This window comes from Triticum aestivum, chromosome 4A, assembly GCF_018294505.1.
Source record: "Triticum aestivum cultivar Chinese Spring chromosome 4A, IWGSC CS RefSeq v2.1, whole genome shotgun sequence".
NCBI lineage: Eukaryota > Viridiplantae > Streptophyta > Magnoliopsida > Poales > Poaceae > Triticum > Triticum aestivum.
Window position 1 is genome coordinate 463,538,234 of NC_057803.1, and position 21,007 is coordinate 463,559,240.

A 21,007-nucleotide genomic window follows, 5' to 3' on the forward strand; every position below is an offset into this window, starting at 1 on the left:
ATCATAAGCTTCCTCGTCGACGTCCATTCGAGGAAGCTTATGATGCTGCCAGGTCCAAGGACAAGGCTGCACAAACCTCGGCGACTGTACATGTTCCGCGCCACTCTCAGGAGGCGCAAGACCAACAGCATCATGGCACTTGCAGTGCCATACGCATGATAGTCCAAGACCAAGCTGGTGGATCTCGGGGCGCTCAAGACCAGGATGCACGCCAGCGTGCTGGCACGAGCGGGGCACGGTCGCCTGGACGGGATACTGCTCCTTCTAACATCTTTAGAAGTCCAAGCACGTCCCTCTCCTCGCGCCGTCCGCCACTGCCACCCACCACTCCAGCAGAAGCTTTGGCGCGAGCTCAACTGCTCCTAGATTACCCTCCGACGTCGGACAAGATCGACGAATGGAGGGCCACCATTCAGAGTCTCATCGGCTACGCCAACGGCGACACTCCACGGCGGCCGAGCGCATCGCCGCCGCGGCAGGGTTGCCGGGCGCGAGCCGGTGGCGACAAAACCGGTGGAGGTGCAACTACCATGCGATCACCACCCCGAAGGCCAAGATCGCCGACTCGCCGGATCCACCTCGACAGCGACTCCACCGCATCGTTGGATCCACGAGCTCGTCGCGATCAGCGCCAAGTTCTTCATGATCGACAACAAGAAGACGCTCGAACTCGCATCGAGCGCCAAAGAGAAGCGCGACGTCAATCCGACAAGCGCGCTGGGCCCTCTGTTAACATGCATGCGCCAGGGGAACCAGGCGATCTGCCGTACGCGGTAGGTTGCCCTGCGTTCACTCGTGAGCTACGGCAACTCCAGTGGCCCAGCACGAAGAACTTCAAGCCAGACGTACCGGAGAAGTACGACGGCAAGACGCATCCGTCGGAGTTCCTCAGCATCTACACCATTGCGGTGCAGGCTGCCCGGGGATGGGATGACAAGATCCTTGCCAACTACTTCCCGCTGGTGCTCAAGCCCAACGTCAGATCCTGGCTCATGCACTTGCCGGACAACTCCATATCCTCTTGGGCTGATCTGTGCCATCAGTTTGTCGGCGCCCTCACAGGCGGACACAAGCCTCATGGCCAGGAGAGTGATCTTCATCTGCTCGCCCAGAAGGAAGGAGAGCCCCTGCGCAAGTACATTCAGAGATTCAGCAGTGTGCAGCACAACATCCCAGACATCCACCCTGCCGCGGTGATCAGCGCGTTCCATCAGAATGTGCGAAACCGCAGGATGCGGGAGGAAATGGCGATGTGCAAGATCAGGGACGTCAGTGAGTTATATGCACTGGCCGACAAGTGTGCACGTGCTGAGGAAGGGAGGACACTCCCCGGAGAGAATGTAGGAGCGGGAGGATCTGACAGTGAAGATGCTGCCCCGGCAAGGAAAAACCAGCGGCGGAACAACAGGAAGAGGAAAGGCAAAGAGGCGCTAGTTGTTGAGCAGTCCGGCAATGGTGGTGGCGCCAAGAAAGCCAAAGCTGGTGACTCCGGCAAGGAGGTTGCCGCGGAGGTGGCGGTCGCCGACAAGCAGGACGGCACCAACAAGCAGTATTGCAAGATCCACCGCACCAAGGGCCATGATCTCTAGAGCTGCAAGAAAGTCGAGCAGCTTGTTGAGCAACAGAAAGCTGAATACGAGCGGCGCAACAAGGAGAAGGCCCAGGAAGGTGCTGGGGGATCCAGCAAGAAACGTCCCGACCGAGGAGGACGCCGCGGCAAGGCCAAGCAGCGGCAAGGAGACAGACCTCCTCGCGGCCGCGACAAGGATGAAGATGACGACGACGATGAAGACATGGATGATGAGGAGACTGATGAGCAGGAGTTCCAGAAAACCACAAAGGTCCTGTGCGTCGACGGTGGTGCTTCTCTGCATACCTCGCACCGCCAGCTCAAGCAGTGGGTGCGGGAAGTTAATGCAGCAGAACCACCCATCGAGTCACGCAAGCCTCTGAAATGGTCCAGCACGCCTATCATCTTTGATATTGAGGACCACCATGATCGCGTAACTGCAGTCGGGTGCTTGCCGATGTTGGTTTCACCAACAATCCGCAACCTCAAGGTCACTAAGATGCTAGTTGACGGCGGGGCCGGCTTGAACCTGATCTCCTCCGCGGTGCTCCAGAAACTCCAGATCCCTGACAGCGAGCTCGAAGAGACCGGTACATTTCAAGGAATCAACCCGGGAAGGAGCAAGCCGAAGGGAAAGATCACGTTGCCGGTAACATTTGGCAGCGAGCTGAACTTCAGGACTGAGAGGGTCACGTTTGATGTTGCTGACTTTCCATTACCTTACAATGGAATCCTTGGCCGTCCGGCACTCGCCAAGTTCATGGAAGCCTCTCACTATGCGTACAACATACTGAAAATGCCAGGCCCGATAAGTGTCATCTCTGTCCCTGGCGACAAGAAGGATGCTCTTATCTGTGCCGACAAGATCTACCGGGAAGCAGCAGCCGCAGCAGAACGCAAGACACTTGCCGCTGAAGCTCCCGGGGGGAAGAAGAAGACCAAGTCCGGCAAGAGCTCTGATGCCCACTCCGGCAAGCGCACCTCTTCGGAGTGCTGCGCTACCGTCGAGGACGCACCATCGAGCTCCACCGGCAAGTGTAAGAAGGCAATGGCAGCTCCACCTGAGACCAAGAAGGTGTCCGCCAAGGAGGACGGCACTGGTGGTACCTTCACCATCAGCGCCACTCTTGACCCCAAATAGGAAAGCGCGCTCGTTGCTTTCCTGCGGGCGAATGTCGACGTGTTTGCGTGGCAACCGTCTGATATCCCCGGTGTTCCTAGGAAAGCAATTGAGCACCACCTTGCCGTCTGTCCTCATGCATGGCCCGTCCAGCAGAAAGTCAGGAAACAGGCAGTGGAGCGCCAAGAATTCATCGCAGAAGAAATCAAGAAGTTGGAAGCAGCAGGCCTTGTCAGAGGAGTGCTCCATCCCACGTGGTTGGCCAATCCTGTTGTCGTGCGCAAGGCTAACGGGAAATGGAGGCTTTGTATTGACTTCACTGATGTTAATAAAGCTTGTCCCAAAGACCCATTTCCCTTGCCGTGCATTGACCAGATTGTTGACTCCACAGCCGGATGTGATTTGCTTTCATTTCTTGATGCATACTCAGGATACCATCAGATCTTCATGGCATAAGAGGATGAAGAGAAAACCGCATTTATCACCCCGTGTGGCACGTACTGCTTTGTACGGATGCCTTTCGGTTTGAAGAATGCTGGTTCAACATTCGCAAGGGTAGTCCACCACGCTTTTGAGCCACAGATGCACAGAAATGTGGAAGCCTACATGGATGACATAGTGGTCAAGAGCAAGAACAGGGCGACCCTGATTCAAGATTTAGACGAGACATTTGCAAATCTGCGCAAGATCAACCTCAAGCTTAACCCCGAGAAGTGCGTGTTTGGAGTCCCTTCCGGCAAGCTTCTCGGGTTCTTCGTGTCTCAGCGGGGAATTGAAGCCAATCCCGACAAGATCAAGGCCATTGAGCAGATCGAAGCACCAAAGCGCGTCAAGGATGTACGAAGGCTTGCCGGTTGTGTGGCTGCTCTCAGCAGGTTTATCTCTAGATCTGCTGAGCGCGCCCTACCATTTTTCAAAATTTTGAAAAAGGCAGGTCCAATAAAATGGACTCTGGAGGCGGAGGCTGTGCTACAGGACTTGAAGAGATACCTGTCCTCCACTCCAACACTTGTCGCACCTAAGCCGCAAGAGAAGTTGCTGCTGTATATAGCGGCAACCAATCAAGTGGTTAGTGCTGCGTTAGTGGCGGAGAGGGAGGCAGATGATGAGCCAGCAACCACGGCAGATGCATCCAGCGACAAGCAGGTGGCTTCGCCGACAAGCTCTGGTCCCGACAGAGATGGATCTGCGCAGGAGCATGATAAGATGCAGAAGAGAATGGTGCAGCGTCCAGTTTACTTTGTCAGTTCCCTTCTACAGGGGGCTAGATCAAGGTACTCTGGTGTGCAGAAGTTGCTTTTCGGCCTCCTTATGGCCTCGAGAAAGCTGCGCCATTACTTCCAAGCACATGAGATCACAGTCGTCACTCGCTTTCCGCTGAAGAGGATATTGCAAAATCCAGAAGCGACAGGCAGGATTGTCGAGTGGGCGCTGGAACTGTCAAGCTTTGGCCTCAAGTTTGAGAGCACTTCAACTATCCAAAGCAGAGCATTGGCAGAGTTCATAGCAGAATGGACGCCAACACCAGATGAAGAAATTCCAGAGACGAGCATCCCCGTCAAAGAGGCAAGCAAAGAGTGGCTAATGTACTTTGATGGTGCCTTCTCGCTGCAAGGCGCCGGTGCGGGCGTGCTGCTTGTCGCGCCCACCGGAGAGCACCTCAAGTACGTAGTCCAGATGCACTTTCCCAAGGAGCAAGCAACCAACAATACTGCAGAATATGAAGGATTGCTTGCCGGTCTCAGAATCGCAGTAGACCTTGGGATCAAGAAGCTCATTGTCAGGGGTGACTCACAGCTTGTCGTCCGCCAAGTGAACAAGAACTACCAGAGTCCATTGATGGAAGCATATGTTGATGAAGTGAGGAAGCTAGAAGAGCACTTTGACGGCCTACAGATGGAGCATATCCCAAGAGCTCAGAATGACATTGCTGATGGCCTGTCAAAGTGCACCGCACTAAAGTTACCTGTGGAACCAGGGATCTTTGTGCTCAAGTTGACTCAACCATCCGTAACACCATCAACTGGACAAAGCAAGAAGAGGAAGTTCGTTTCTGGTGACTACTTTCCGGCAGAGCTCCCTGAAGCCGCCGCCAAGAAAGTCCCCAAGATCAACACCAAGGATGCTGAGGGGCAGTCTGCTCCGGCAAGCCTTATGGTTTGTTCCGTTGAAGCAGACGCTCCCGACAAGTTTTGCTCCAGCAAGCTTGCCGGGGAACATCAAGCTCCGGCAGGGCCGCAAGTCCTTGTCGTAGAAGCGGATGTTCCCTCAGCAGCAGATGTGCCTTTAGTCCTTGTTGTCGAGCCACAAGCTCCAGCATGGGCACAGCAGATTGTCCATTTCCTTCAGACAGGAGAACTTCCCGAAGAGCAAGAAGAAGCTGAAAAAGTAGCCCGGCAGTCAAGTATGTACCAGTCTGTCGATAGCATACTGTACAGAAGAAGACTCAACGGTGTGAAATTGAAGTGTATTTGCCGGGAAGATGGACAAAAGCTGTTGGCAGAGATACATGGAGGCATATGTGGCCACCACATTGGCGCAAGAGCACTTGCCGGCAAAGCTTTCCGGCAAGGTTTCTTTTGGCCGACAACCCTCCAGGATGCAACTACACAAGTAACCAAGTGTGAAGCATGCCAGTTCCACTCAAAACAGATACACCAGCCAGCTCAAGCTCTCCAGACGATCCCTTTATCCTGGCCATTTTCGGTCTGGGGGCTCGATATCCTCGGCCCTTTCCCCCGAGCTGTCGGGGGCTTTGAGTACTTGTATGTCGCAATCGACAAGTTCACAAAGTGGCCGGAAGTGCAGCCAGTGAGGAAGGTGACAGCACAGTCAGCAGTCAAGTTCTTCAGGTCAATTGTTTGCCGTTTCGGGATCCCTAACAGGATCATCACCGACAACGGCATGCAATTCACGAGCCGCACCTTCATGCAGTACGTCCAAGACCTTGGCGCCAAGGTCTGCTTCGCTTCTGTTGCTCATCCGAGAAGCAACGGTCAAGCAGAGAGGGCAAATGCTGAAGTGCTGCGCAGGCTCAAGACCAGAACTTTTGACAGGCTGCGCAAGTGCGGAAGAAACTGGATCGAGGAGCTGCCGGTGGTTCTTTGGTCGATCAGAACGATGCCAAATCGAGCCACTGGCCAGACGCCTTTCGCTCTAGTCTATGGAGCAGAGGCAGTTCTCCCCACGGAACTCGTATACGGATCGCCTCGAGTGCTCGCTTATGATGAGCTTGAGCAAGAACAGCTACGACAAGACGACGTGCTGCTCCTTGAGGAAGATCGTCTTCAGGCTGCTGTACGAGCTGCTCGATACCAGCAAGCTTTGCGCCGCTACCATAGCCGCAAAGTTAAGGCCAGAAGCTTCGAGGAAGGCGACCTTGTTCTTCGGCGCGTTCAGTCCGCCAAGAATTCCAACAAGTTGACGCCGAAGTGGGAAGGCCCTTATCGGGTGAAACGAGTCACTAGGCCCGGCGCTGTCCGCCTTGAGACCGAAGATGGCATTCCGGTGAGCAACTCCTGGAACATAGAACATCTTCGTAAGTTTTTCCCGTAGGGCGCGGTTGCCGGAACCCGTTCCGGCAACCACCTTTTGTACAAGTCTTGCCGCTGTTGCATGTAATCCTTTGTACAAAGCCGGGCGCAGATCCCGTGCATAAATAGAACCCCATGTGCTCTGCACAACTTGTCCATTTCATGCATTAGTTTCTTTCTTGCATGCGTTATCTAACACTTTGTGCAGCACCTACATCCGGTAAGCAATAACGAGCCGAAGGGCTCCATATCATTATTTTCTCTTCTTTCTTTTTTTTCAACAAAGGAAAAGAAGGTTCCCTCGCACACAAGTTTGCCGGGGGGAAGGAGAAGATTGTGGTATGGACCAGGCATCGTTCAAGCAAAGTTTTGCCTTGCCGGGAAGCAAACGACAGAAAAGCTAAGTTGCCAAAGTTTGAGCAATCAGTTTTTAAATTTTTGAGTTATCTTCCTCGAACGACCCTGCTTTGTATGGAAAACCTGTGCGCGGAGGAACCAACTCGTGGCTAGTTGCGCCCTTACTTTGTTTCGAGTCCGCTCAACAACTTAAGTGTGCTGCATCTAGTCGCGACAAGGTTTCTTGTCGGAAGCAGCGCCGCCAGCAGGCTGCTGACGTTCCGCACTCAGCGCTCGCGGCTCGGGTGCCTGCGCCGACAAGTTCCCTAGAAGCGTAGGGTAAAAACATACAAAGGAAGGAATCTAGTAGAGGAAATAACATAGCAATTGATAACAGAAATAAAGTTATATTACAAGATAACTTGTCGCAGCTCTAACAGACTGTTTTCATAACATGATTAGCAGCGACAAGGGAAAAGAAGAAATGGGCGGCCTAGTCTACGCGATCGCCCTCAACGCTCTTGATCTCGCTCACCTTGTCCACAATGGGTGCGACAAGGGCCTTGAGTGCGTCCCGATCGGCGTCTGGCGGCAAGGACTTGAGGACGTTGGTGAAGCTGAGGCCTGGATTGCGGAAGGCCACCTTCATCAGCACCTTCTGGAGAACCCCGGCGCAGATTTTGCGCGACTCGTCGGCCAGCTGCTTTGGGATCCTCTCCCGGAGCTGCTGGAGTGCCGTCGCCACGCCCTTGAAGAACAGGCTGAGCTTGGCGCTGGGTTGGAGATTCTCGTCGGAGGGATACCCAAAGTCCTCCATCCCCAGCTACGCCAGCTCCTCGTCTATGACTGCGGCAATATTCACCAGACCCTCGGTCCAGTGCTCCACAGTATCTCTGAATGAGTTTTGGGTAACTGCGATGCTCTCCAGCAGCGCCTTGTCAGCCTTGACCTTCTCCGACAAGGTCTTCTCCCGCTCCTTGGCGTCGTCCAGCGTCTGCGTCAGCGTGGCCAGCTTCAACTCCAGGTCTGCATTGGAATCCTTGGCGGCGCTGAGCTCCTTGCCCTTCTCAGCGAGAAGACCTTGTAGCTCACCATGGGCGGCAGCATCCTTCTCACGCTCACGCTTGAGCGCGGCAAGCTCCTCGCCGCTCTTCCCGATGTTGGCCTCCAGCTACGCCACCTTCTCCTCTAGCTCTTTCTTGGCGGCCTCTGCGGTTGCGGCAGCGTCCTTTGCTTCCTTGAGCGCCCCGCCAAGTGCTTGCTCGCGCTCCGCGAGCTCCTCCTTGTAGCTGTCGAGGTTGGCCTTCCGCTGCACCAATTCACCTTCTCGCGCGGACTGCTTCTCGGCGGCCAGCCTTTGTTCCTCCTCAGCTTCGGCCTTCTCGAGAAGGAAGGCCGTGCGCTCCTCGGCGAGTCGCTCCCGCTCCTGTGCCAGGGACCGGAGAGCTTCTTGATTGTGGCCCCGGAGCTCCTCCGCGCGCTTCTCCATATCAACTCCCACCTTCGCGACAAGCGCTTCCCGGGAAGCCAGCTTGGCTTGCCGTGCGCGGTAGAGTGACAGCAGCTTCCGCAGCAGCTGCTCCTCCTCAGGCTCGCCACTGCTGCTGCTGGGCGCGTCGACCAACGACAGTCCAGCGGAGGCGAGCACCTCCTCATCGAAAGTTTCCCCCTCGACCGGCGCCCTGGAGCTCGACGCCCAGGGTAGCTTGATGAAGATATCGTCGCCGGCCTTCAAGTAGGCACCGGGCTGGGGCTCCTCGGAGCCCGGCTCCGCAGCAGCGGCAGAGGGATCGGCGGTCGGCGCAGCGCCTGGCGCTCCTGCGGCCTCAGGGTCGTCAGTGCGATCGCCCGACCCCTCGCCGGCTTCTGCGGCGGCAGCCTTGGCGGCCTCCTCGCCGGCGGCCTCATCAGCACCGGCCCCTTCTTCGTTGGCGGCGGCATCGTCAGTGCTGCCATGCGCGCCTTCCTCGCCGGCGCCCTCTGTCTCCATTGGCTCAGCAGCAGATGGGTCTGAAGAACGAAGAAGGGAGAAAAATCAATCAAAAATCCAAGAGAAGAAAATCAGAAGAAGAAGAACCCAAGGGAAAGTTTTTGGACAAGTGAATTACCTGTGCTAAGATCTGCAGTTGCGGTCTCGGCCGCCGCAGGATCGACGGTGCTGTCCCTTGCTGGAGAACTGCCCCTTGCCGGAGAGTTCTCCCTTGCCGGAGAGCGCTCCCTTGCCGGGGACTCCTCCCTTGGTGGCATAGTCGAAGCAGATGGCACTTCGGGACCAGCTTCCGGGCGCTCCTGATATGGCTGCTCTGCTCCTACACAAATCAACAAGCAAGATATCAACAAAGGAAAAAGCACTCATGCGCGCCTGGCAGCAGAAAGCTAACTATGAACTTACGCTGGGGGCTGCGCTGGGGGCTGCTTTGAGGAGTGGTTGCCGGGTCCGTCAAGGTGGTCTCGGACCCACCCCCTGCTGACACGGTGGGGTCATCTTCGATGACAATCACCGCGGCCTTGGCCCTCTTCGCTGCTCTCTGGGCCAGCGTCCTGAAAAGAAAGGAGTTCAGATTGAAGCAATCAGATACAAGATAAAAATAGCAAGATTGAAGAACTACAAGAGCACCAAAGAAACTTACTCTTCTTCCTCCTCATCGGAGCTGAGCGCGGAAAGATCAAAGTCCGGCTCCCCTCCGGTGCGGCGAGGCGGAGGAGTAGGATCCCTTGCCCGCTTGGCGGGGGCGGTGGCGGTGGCCCGGGAAGATCCCGCTCCAGTTGCTGCTGCTGCGTGAGGCGCTCCCGTGGCAACATTGCTTGCCGTGGTAGAGCGTGTCGCACGGCTCGGCGGCTGTTGACCCGGCTGCCGCCCCGCTACGCCCGCGGCCCTGCGAAGACGCCTTCTTGGCGGGGCCGGGGGCTCCGCCTGCGGCAAGCTTTCTGAAGCCTCGGGCTCTTCCTCGTCGGCCTCGCTCGGCTCAGCTTCAGAGCCGGCAGGCTCTTCCTCGCCAATGAACTCCGCGCGCTCGGCGAGGTTTGCCGCCTCTGCCGCCTCCGCCTCCTCCACAGTGAACCCGAACGCGCCCGCGGCAGCTGCGGCCGCAACCTCTTCCACCCTAGTGGCGATGCGCTGCAGCTCCTCATCGGTGGTGTCATGGGTGAGGCTCTTCTGCTCGTCAGCGCGGACCGGCACTTCTTCCAAGTTGTCGAAGAACGCTTGCACGACGTCATCCACAGGCTCTTGCCAAGTTGGAACGATTCCGTGTGAATCGCACAACGGCATCATGGCGCGGATCCGGTCAAGCGAAGAATTATTGCACAATGGAACGACGCCCCTCGCCAGCGTGAATGGGTGCTGGGGATCGCGTTTGAACAACTCCAGGAGCATTGCGTCCAGCTCCAAGACGGTGAAGTTGTAGTTGAGGCCTGGCCACAGCCTCATGATGTCCGCCGAGTTCTTGAATTCCCAGGCGGGCCTCCCCCTCTCCTGCAGGGGGGCGATGCGGCGACGGAGGAAATCTGCGCCTACAGCGCCTACAGTGAGCCCGGCAAGCCTGAGGCGAAGGATCCTAGTAATGGCGATCTTCAGCCACTCATCTTCCGGGGCCACGTTGCTCCAGTCATTGCCGCGCACTATTGGAGCTTGGCGCATGGTGGTGAAGGGCTGCGGATTCTCCTCAACGATCCAGCAAAACTCCGCTCTCCACTCCTCCCACTTGCTGTGGAGCTCACCCTCCAAGTACGCCTCCTTCTTGCCGACTCTCGAGATCCAGGCGATCCCTCCGGCAAGCGGCTCTCATCTCTCTACCCGAGGCATGAAGAAGTGGCGGAAAAGGGCAACATTGGGGTGGACTCCGACAAAGTTTTCGCACAAATGTGCGAAAACTGCCATGGTCAGAACGACGTTGGGGGTGAAATCAAGGAGGCGGAGGCCTTAGGTGTTCATGATATCGCAGAAGAACTCCGAGAAGGGCGGGCAGAGCCCGCAATAGAAGAACGGCGCGAAGAATGGGTACCCGTTTGGAGCCAGTTCCGAAGCAGCGGCCGAGAGTACCCTCGTGCGCGGATGCGCCCGTGTCTCCGTCGCCCAAAAGAGGTAGAAGTACTCCCTTAGCTCCTTCGCGCCGAGCTGGGGGGAGAAGATCGCCCGCTCCTTCCGCAGCGCCGCGAGCCGCTGCGCCTCGGCCGACTTCACGCCCTTTCCCTTGTCGGCTTTCGGAGCCATGGCGGAGGTGGCGGGGGAGGTCGACGGCGTTGGTGATGCTGGTGGCAATGGGGGGCGGAGCGCTGCTCTCTCGGCATCGAGAAGAAGGGGGGAGCGGCGGAGGTTCGTGAAGATGGAGTAGTAGCAACCAGCGAGGGGGAACGAACTGCCCCTGTTTCCTCTGCTTATAAAGAGGGACGGGGCGGACGTTTCGCCCTTCCGAATAAAGAACCACCCACGATCTCTCCCATGACGCCGCATCCAACGCGTGCCGTTAGGGGAGAGCACAGTGGATACGGAGCGAGATTCGGCGTGGCCCAGTCCGTGTGTGCCCGTGCCCTGTCTTGGGCCTGGCCCAACAGCGCTCGGCACGTGTCTGGCCCAGGCCCGGGGGCTCCTGTCGGTGTACTAGAATAGGGGTACCCTAGTACCCCGAACTTGTGCACGGGAAGTTGCAGCACCCCACGGCAAGGCTTGCCGGGCGAACGCCAAGATCCTCCATGGTTCCCTTGGAGCCATTCAAGAACAAAGTATTTAAGCTCAGGAGACAAGGCCCCGGCAAGAGGAGCTTGCCGGGAAGGCCAACCAAGGCACTCCAAGGAACTTGCCGCGACGCGCCACGCGCTCCAGCAAGGCAACAAGGCCCCGGCAAGAGGAGCTTGCCGGGAAGACCAACCAAGGTACCTCGAGGCCCGGTGAGCGACAAGCTTCCGGACCCAACAAGATAACAGCAGCGGCAAGGCGCTTGCCGCGGCAGGCGGCCACTCTGTGCCCACGCTCCAGCGCATCCACCAACGTGTCGCTCTGGGGGCCTCTCCTGGCGCGCGTGGCGGGAGGCTGTGCAGCCAGCGGTGCACAGTGGCATGCGAAGCTGACAAGATCGCCATCGTGGCGAACGGTGGCGCCCCTAACGGTCCTTTTCAGCACTGTTTGGGCGACTCAGATGGGCATTTAATGCCTTTGTCCCTTGCCGTCAGGGTTAGGTAGGGCGCACTGTACAAGTAACTGTACCAACCACCTCACTTTTTACATTTGTACCCTTCTCTGCGTTGCCACCTGTTGGTGACCCCTTTAGCGTATAAAAGGAGGCCCATGCGCAACGTAGAGGAGGTTCAACTGGTTCGACTGGTTCGGAACCCAGAAAAACACTACGCTCTCTCTCTGGAGCAAGAAGACCAGATAATCAAACAAGCAGCAGTAGGAGTGTTATCTCTCCGGAGAGCTCCGAAGCTGGGTAAACTGCTCATGTGCTTCGCCTCGATCTGCTCTTCGTGTGATCTCCGCCCCCCGCCGAACCGAAAGGGGCTCGGTCCGCCGGCCCCATAGGTGTTCGTGGATCAGTTTCCCCGACACGGGTGCTGACCCCAGCGGTCGATGGTGGGATGGCGGCCACGACGGCCGATGATGGGGTGGCGGCCACGACCACAACGGCACCACCTCCCGCCTTCGGGCCGTGGTGGCGGCCACGACGGCCACCTCCCGCCTTCGGGCCGCGGCGGCAGAGCGGGCGATGGCCATGGCTTTCGATGGTGGCGTGGGGGCAACGGCGGACGGCAATAGCTGCCGACGAGCAACAGCGTGTGGTGGGTCTTCCGCGCACACCCAACAGGGACGCCACACGCACTACACTACGCCGGGGACTGCGCCACCGCCGCGGTGTAGCCTCCCAATTGGAGTTGTCCTCTCATGATGGCGAAGTGGCTGAGCGACAATGACGGACCGGTGCCATTGGCGATTGTGGGAGAAGCAGACGAGATAAGCTACAGGGAGGGAGGGGAAAATGCAACGCAGGACTCGCCGGCCGTGAGTGTTTATATAGCATGCCGGTAAGCATTGGGATTTTGGGGGATTTTACCGAGTCAGGCGGGAAGCTTGCGCAGGAACCTGCGAGGTTGCGCGGGAACGGGCTCACCGATGATTCATTGGTGCCATCGTTGGGCCAAAAGAACACCCCCGCGCGCTGCGCAAGCTTGCGCTATAAGCCGTCTACGGCAGCGGGGTGACAAGACGTGTGAGAGGAGGACGAAAGGCCATGTACACATACTCCCGTCTTGGTTTATAAGTATGATTTAACTAATAAAATACGAATGCATGTCACCAAAGATTATATAGCTGGATTCGTATTTGAAAATAGTTTCCAATTATATAATATTTATAACATGCATTAACATTTTGTTGGTTAAATTTGAGGGCAAAGTATGGCACAAAATATAAAGGGGACTATAGACTAGATGGAGGTAGTAGCACACGGCCACTCTCTACGCAGCGATGCAACTGTCGGCCGGCTTGTAGGCGACCATTTCCTGCGTGTTCAACTGCTCTATGTGTCCCGCCGTGAGCGCTCTTCTCTCGTGTCCCTCCGGGTGCTCTGCCCTTGTCCCTCCACACGTGCTGCCAGTGTTTGGGGCCGGCGCACTATAACACACGTTCGTGTGTATGCGGTTGCGCCGGGCGCGACGCAACGATGCAGTTACCCGCTGCAAAAACTGCCATGCGGACGCGCAGAGAATCCAGGCCGCCCGGCCCCCATTTATTCCTGCGCCCATTTACCTTCATCTCTCACGTCACACGACACAATAAGCACACCCACGACAACACATACAAAGAGGACATCCAGTGGTTTCAATGGCGCTCCCCGTGGCTCCAATGGCGCTCCCAGCGGCCGACGACGACAACGACGGGCAGTTCACCACGCATCACGTAGTGGACACCCACGTGAGGGGGAAGGCCCTCTCGATGGTGTACAAGAATGATCCGGTCTTAGTGGAGAGATCCATCCAAACTATGGAGTAGTTCCTTGCCGAGGACAAGTACCGAGTGGTCAGCTTCGACCTCGAGTACACCATCAGTCGTGTCGGGCACGATCAGAAGGTTGTCGTCGCCTAGTTGTGCGTGCGACATGATGTCCTCGTCTACTGCTACCACCTTGCCACAAGGCCTTGTGAGCGCTTCTCCAGGTTTATCAACAGCTCCGACTACAATTTCACTATGATGGACACCACGAACGATCTAAAAGCGCTCAAGGTTTTGGACTTGAAATGCCCGAATCTTGTCAACATCCAGCACCACTACAAGGTCTGGGGCAGTGACAAAAACAAACTAAACTCCCTGCTTGACCTCGCCTCGGCCATCATCGACCCCTACTACATGAAGATGAAGAATGAGAGCAATAAGGACAAGAACGCCTGGCACAGTGTGTGGCATGAGAGACTGGATGAACAATATGTCAAGTACACGGCCATGGATGCGTACACAAGCTACGAGATGTACAAGCGGATCGTTGACATGAGGAAGTGTCTTCTTCCTGCCCCAGACGAGGGATCGAGCCACAGAGCAGTGGCAGGAGCGTCACAAGAAGTAGATGACTAGACGATCATTTCTCCTACTTTAGAATGCATGCAACTGTTTATTGAGGTGTGTGTGAATGATCTGTATAGTCACTTATGTAATTGGATGTTTATTTCAGTTATATATATACATGTTATTCTACTATAGACAGAGCAAATCACACGGCTTATTAGCAGCAATCATCTGTGTTATTATTGGTCTTCGCACACATCTCTGATTATGGACTTGTTTGCCGTGTATCACACACATCTTGTTCAGTTGAACCGTTTCCATTGTGTTGCCTAATCACACACAGTTCATCCTAGTGAACCGTATGTTGTATATCGCACACGCCTTCATCTGGTTGCCCGTTTCTTTTGTTCCTCCTCATCCCAAACAGTAATTGAACTGAACTGTATGCCCTGCACCGCACACGCAACTAAAATCCGAACCGTGTTTGATGCATCCATCATCGCAAATGTTTTGCACCTTTTTGACGGGGGTTTTACACCACCGTTTGTGATTATGGCATCGCACATAGTTTCGTCAAAGGGTCTCTGATCGTAGTGTCACGTTTGGACCATCCTGCAGTAGTGTAAGCAAATTACCATGTTGTTTAAAGACTCTCAAAATAATATAAGTGAAGCATGAGAGTCCAACAATTTCTATAAAATAAATCCACCGTCATGCTCTAAAAAGATATAAGTGAAGCACTACAGTAAACTGCCTAGCTCAAAAGATATAAGTGAAGCACATAGAGTATTCTAATAAATTCATGATTAATGTGTGTCCCTCTCAAAAGGTGTGTACAGCAAGGATGATTGTGGCAAACTAAAAAGCAAAGACTCATGTCATACAAGACGCTCCAAGCAAAACACATATCATGTGGTGAATAAAAATATAGCCTCAAGTAAATTTACCGATTGATTGAAGACAAAAGAGGGGATGCCATCCAGAGCATCCCCAAGCTTAGATGCTTCGTTGTCCATGAATATTACCTTGGGGTGCCTTGGCATCCCCAAGCTTTGGCTCTTGCCACTCCTTATTCCGTTGTCCATCAAATCTTTACCCAAAACTTGAAAACATCACAACACAAAACTCAACAGAAAAACTCATAAGATCCTTTAGTATAATAAAATAAATCAACACTTTAGGTACTATTGTGAACTCATTCTTTATTTATATTGGTGTAATATCTACTGTATTCCAACTTCTCCATGGTTCATACCCCCCGATACTACCCATAGATTCATCAAAATAAGCAAACAACACATAGAAAATAGAATCTGTCAAAAACAGAACAATCTGTAGTAATCTGGAAATTTCATACACTTCTGTAACTCCAAAAATTCTGTAAAAATAGAAAAACCCGTGAAATACCAATCTTGTGTAAAAAATCAGATCAAAATCACGTTTCTGTGATTTATTGAACTTCTAGCAATGAGCGCAGCAGTTTCTGTTTTTCAGCAAGATCAAATCAACTATCATCGTAGACCATCCCAAAGATCTTACTTGGCTCAAACACTAATTAAAACACCAAAACACAATTAATACAGAGGTAATAATGTGTATTTATTGAAAAATGGAACCAAAATTAAAAAACATAAAAATAAATTGGGTTGCCTCCCAAGAAGCGCTATTGTTTAACGCCCCTAGCTAGGCATAAAACATAGATCTAGGTATTGTCATCTTTGGTATGCAAACCATAAGTAGCCCTCATAACAGATTCATATGACAACTTAATTTTCTTTCTTGGGAAGTGTTCCATGCCCTTCCTTAATGGAAACTAAAATCTAATGTTTCCTTCTTTCACATCAGTAATTGCACTAATCGTTCTAAGGAAAGGTCTACCAAGAATAATAGGACATGTAGGATTGCAATCTATATCAAGCACAATAAAATCTATGGGCACATAATTCTTATTTGCAACAATAAGAACATCATTAATTCTTCCCATAGGTTTCTTAATAGTGGAATCCGCTAGATGAAAATTCAAAGAACAATCATCAAATTCACGAAAACCTAGTACATCACATAAAGTTTTTGGAATCATGGAAACGCTAGCACCCAAATCACACAAAGCATTGCACTCATAATCTTTAATTTTAGTCTTAATAGTAGGTTCCCACTCATCATAGCATCAGCGATATGTTTAATAAAAGCTTTATTTTGATTGTAAGCATGAGGAGAATTTAACATGGATTGCAACAAGTAAAGACAATCTATCAAAGAACAATTATCATAATTAAAGTCCTTTAAATCCAAAAGAGTGGGTTCATTGCTACTTAAAGTTTTGACCTCTCCAATCCCACTTTTATCATTTTTTTCATTAAGATCTTTAAGCTCCAAATTATTGGGATGCCTTCTAGCTAAAGTTGACTCATCTCCAGTCCCATCTTTATCAAGATTTATATTAGAAAACAAACATTCAATCAGGGTCACACCAATCACTTTAAGATCTTCATCATTATTTTCACAAAAACTAGAAGAACACACTTTTACAAACCAATCTCGCTTAGCACGCATCCTAGCGGTTCTTTATTTACATTCATCCATAGAAATTTTAATAGGTTTCAGAGATTCATTAATATCATGCCTGGGTGGCATAGATCTAATCTTTAAAGAATCAATCTTAAAAGAAATTATATCAACGTTCCTGGCCAAATCATCAATCTTAAGCAAATTTTCTTCTACCATAGCATTAAAATTCTTTTGAGAATTAATGAAATCTTTAATATTTTCCTCAAGATCAAAGGGAATTTTATTATAACTTTCATAAGAATTCTTGTAGGAAATACCATAATTATTAGAGGAATTACTAGGAAACGGCCTAGGGTTGAAATTACCTCTATATGCGTTATTACAAAAATAGTTCCTACCAACAAAATTCACATCCATAGATTCATTATTATTCTCAATAAAAGTGGACAAAGGCATATCATTAGGATCAATAGGAGGACTCTTACTAGGAAACAATTTCATGAGTTCATCCATCTTTCCACTCAAAGTATTAATTTCTTCAATCACATTCACTTTTTTACTAGTGGAAGATCTTTCGGTATGCCATTGAGAGTAATTTGCCATAATATTATTTAGGAGTTTAGTAGCTTCTACTAATGTAATTTCCATAAAAGTACCTCACACGGTGGAATCTAAAAGATTTCTAGATGCAAAATTCAATCTGGCATAAAAAAGTGTATGATCGTCCATAAACTTAAACCATGAGTAGGGCAATTTCTTATCATCAATTTCATCCTCTCCCAAGATTGTGCAACATGTTCATGATCAAGTTGCTTAAAATTCATTATGTCGTTCCTAAGGGAGATGATCTTAGCGGGAGGAAAATAATTGGAAATAAAAGCATGTTTGTCAGAAAAAGGGGCACGCAGCTACGCGATTCTAACTGCTCTTGGTTTTGTAACTCACTGCTCTTGGTTTTCTACGTGGGAGTTGGGTTACACTTGTTCCATGAATCAGTAGTATTTTTACGCAAAGATGAAAACCAAGTTTTAGCACGACCGCGTAGTGAGAACGAAAATAGCTTCACTTTAACAATATAATTATCCACATCTTTTTCCTTTTGCATATCACACAACTCAACGTAAGTATTTAGATGGTATGCGACATCTTCACTAGGAAGGTCGGAAAATTGATCTTTCATAACAAGATTCAGCAAAGCAGCATTAATTTCATACGATTCCGCACTAGTGGTAGGAGCAATCGAGGTACTAATAAAATCATTATTATTGGTATTGGAAAAGTCACACAATTTGGTATTTTCTTGATACATCGTGACAAGGCAAACGATATAACACACGAGCAAGCAAAAAGCAAACGAAAAAGATGAACAAAAGAAGGGCGAATAAAAAGACAAATCTTTTTGTGTTTTTCTGAAAACATTTTAGAAGCGAGGGAGAGGAAAACGAGAGGCAAATGGCAAATAATGTAATGCAATAGATGATAGTTTATGTTGGTACTTGGTAGGCTCGATGTAGAACCTCCTCGGCAATAGCGCTAGAAATTCTTCTTGCTACTTCTTGAGCTTGCGTTGATCTTTCCTTGAAGAGGAAATGGTGATGCATGTAGCGACCAGACCTTAAATAGTCTGATCTCTGTGCTCAGGTGTCATCCCTGGATCAGTAATGCTGACACCACATAGTACTCGGAGGATTTATAACAGAGTAGCAATCACACACTTATTACATCGAGTGTCTCAATAGAGAACTTATTACAATAAATATGGCTTAAGGTCATCTAATAACTATAACAGCGGAAGGCTTGGAAGATAAGTGAGTCCATCAACTCCAACGGCATCACTGAGTATAGAACCACGACCTAAAACTCCTTAATCGTCGTCTGAAAAGTCTGTAACATTAACGTTGCAGCCCGAAACGGGTCAGCACATGGAATATGCTGGCGAAGTAACACATAGAGAGTAATGGAATGAAACAGCTATACTATATGCATATTTGGCTAGTGGAAAGCTCTATGGTTACAGTTTTGCGTAAAGCCAATTTTTCCCTACTGCAAAGGAATAAATTTTATTTAACTATCATGGTAGTTTTTAAACATTGAGGATGGTTGACAGCATTCTCAATCCCAATTAAGCATCATCATTAAACAAAACCCAACAAAATTAAATTTTAGAGTAACATGTTGAGATCCACATGATAATCCAAGTACTAGATAGTCAAGTTGTCCATAACCGGGGACACGGCTAACCATGATTAGTTTATACACTCTACAGAGGTTTGCGCACTTTTCCCCACAAGACTCGATCGCCTCCGTTTGGTTTCTCGCACTACATGGTGTTTGAGAAGATGGATGACCGAGACACAGTCTTTCAGAAGCGCTAGCACCTTACGATGGATAGACCGTTACACCTACTTTCCCCTACATCTGCTAGTCTACCCTGTAAGAGTTCGCACGACTTAATCAACTATGCTAGAGCCCATAATAGCTTGTGGCTGCACACGGAAGTTTCTAGTATGAAAAATCTCATGATCCCTTTGGGCCTGGGTGGCGGTCCATAAAGAAAAACAGGCAATCCTGGAATACCTAGGTACCTCAATCCACCCAGATGTGTGTTTAAGTTGCCACCTTAGATAAACCCTTAATTAACAAACTCACATCTGTCATGGATTTCACTCACCCAATCCACATCTACTAGCATAGCATGGCATAATAGGCAAACATAGAAGTAACTCCCAAAGGTTTGATAATACAACAGGTAATAGGTACTACCTCAACTACTTCTCATCCCACAATTTAATTAGATCCTAACCATGCAATGTTTGAGGATTGATCTAATGCAATAAAACTTGGTAGTAGGAGGTATGATCAAAGTGTTACTTGCCTTGCTGATGATCCGCGAAACCTAGAGATTCGAAGTAACAGGCGGCGCACTCCGGGTATTCTATCGTAGACAAGCAAACAAGCATACAATAAGTATTCACCTAATGCACGGGTAAAACTCAAATAAGAGATCTAACCAGAAGGTTCAACTTAAGAACTCCGGTTTGCAAAAAGAATCAAATCAAACGAAGCAACGAAAGTCAAACGACAAAAACAAGCTTCGTATACTATTCTGGATCTAGGGCAATTTTTACAGTGGCAAAAACTTGTTTAAGTTGGTTAAACAGATAGAGGGTTTCGACTCCAAGCGCCTGAATCGCCTGATTCCGATAAACGAGCGAAAAGTTATACTAAAACGAAAATCGGATCAGGAATCGCGATTAGAAAAATCATGAATTTAATCCGAGAAAAAGAAAAACGACGAACGTTCAATAGAACGAACGAACAGACGAACGCTCGCTAAATAAATAAATCGGAAAAACCAATCTATTTAAAAAAACCGAAACTAAAAAATAAAAAGCGCGACTTTTTTTCTTTTCTCTCTCTCTCTCTCTTTTTTAAAAAAACGGGTGGCGAAAACGAGGTTGACCTCGGGCGACGGGTCCGGCAGCGGCGGCGGCTGATTAGGGCTTTGGGCGCGGTGGGCTGGCGGCTCGGGTCGGGCGGCTTATAAAGGCTTCCCCTGGGCGGAGTCCCGCTCGGGTACGGCCCAAAGTCGGTTCGCGTTTTTTTATTATTTCGCGCAGAAAAACAAATAAAAGAAATACTAAATGGACTCCAAAAATCTTGAAATAAATTTTCCCGGGCTTCTAAAATCAACCCGCACAAGGTGAACATTTATTTGGGGCCTAAATGAAATTTTGAAAAATGCACATTTTTCCTAAATTCAAATAAAATACCGAAAAACTCTGAAATAAAATCTTATTTGATTTTATTATTAAATCCTCAATATTTCTTTATTTTGGGAAAGTCATTTTATTCCCTCTCTCATATTTTTGTAATAGAAATAATTGATGATGAAATAATTAAAATCAAATGATCCTATTCGCACAATTTGAGAAAACTCAAATATGAAAATAACAAAATCCCCAACTCTCTCTGTGGGTCCTTGAGTTGCGTGGAATTTCTAGGATCAAAACCAAAAGCAAATAAATTATGATATGCAATGATGGTCTAATGTATAACATTCCAAATTGAAAATTTGGGATGTTACAAACCTACCCCCCTTAAGATGAATCTCGCCCTCGAGATTCGGGTTGGCTAGAAAATAGGTGAGGGTGGTCCTTGAGCAAATCTTCCTCTCACTCCCAGGTGGCTTCATCCTCCGTGTGGTGGCTCCATTGAACCTTGCAAAACTTGATAACCTTGCTGCGGGTGACTCGACTGGCATACTCTAGAATCTTAACTGGTTTCTCCTGATAGGTCAAATCATTATCCAACTGAATTGCTTCCAATGGCATGGTGTCTCTCAAAGGTATGTCAGCCATCTCCGCGTGGCACTTCTTCAACTGAGAAACGTGGAACACATCATGAACTCCTGACAATCCTTCAGGCAATTCCAACTTGTAGGCCAC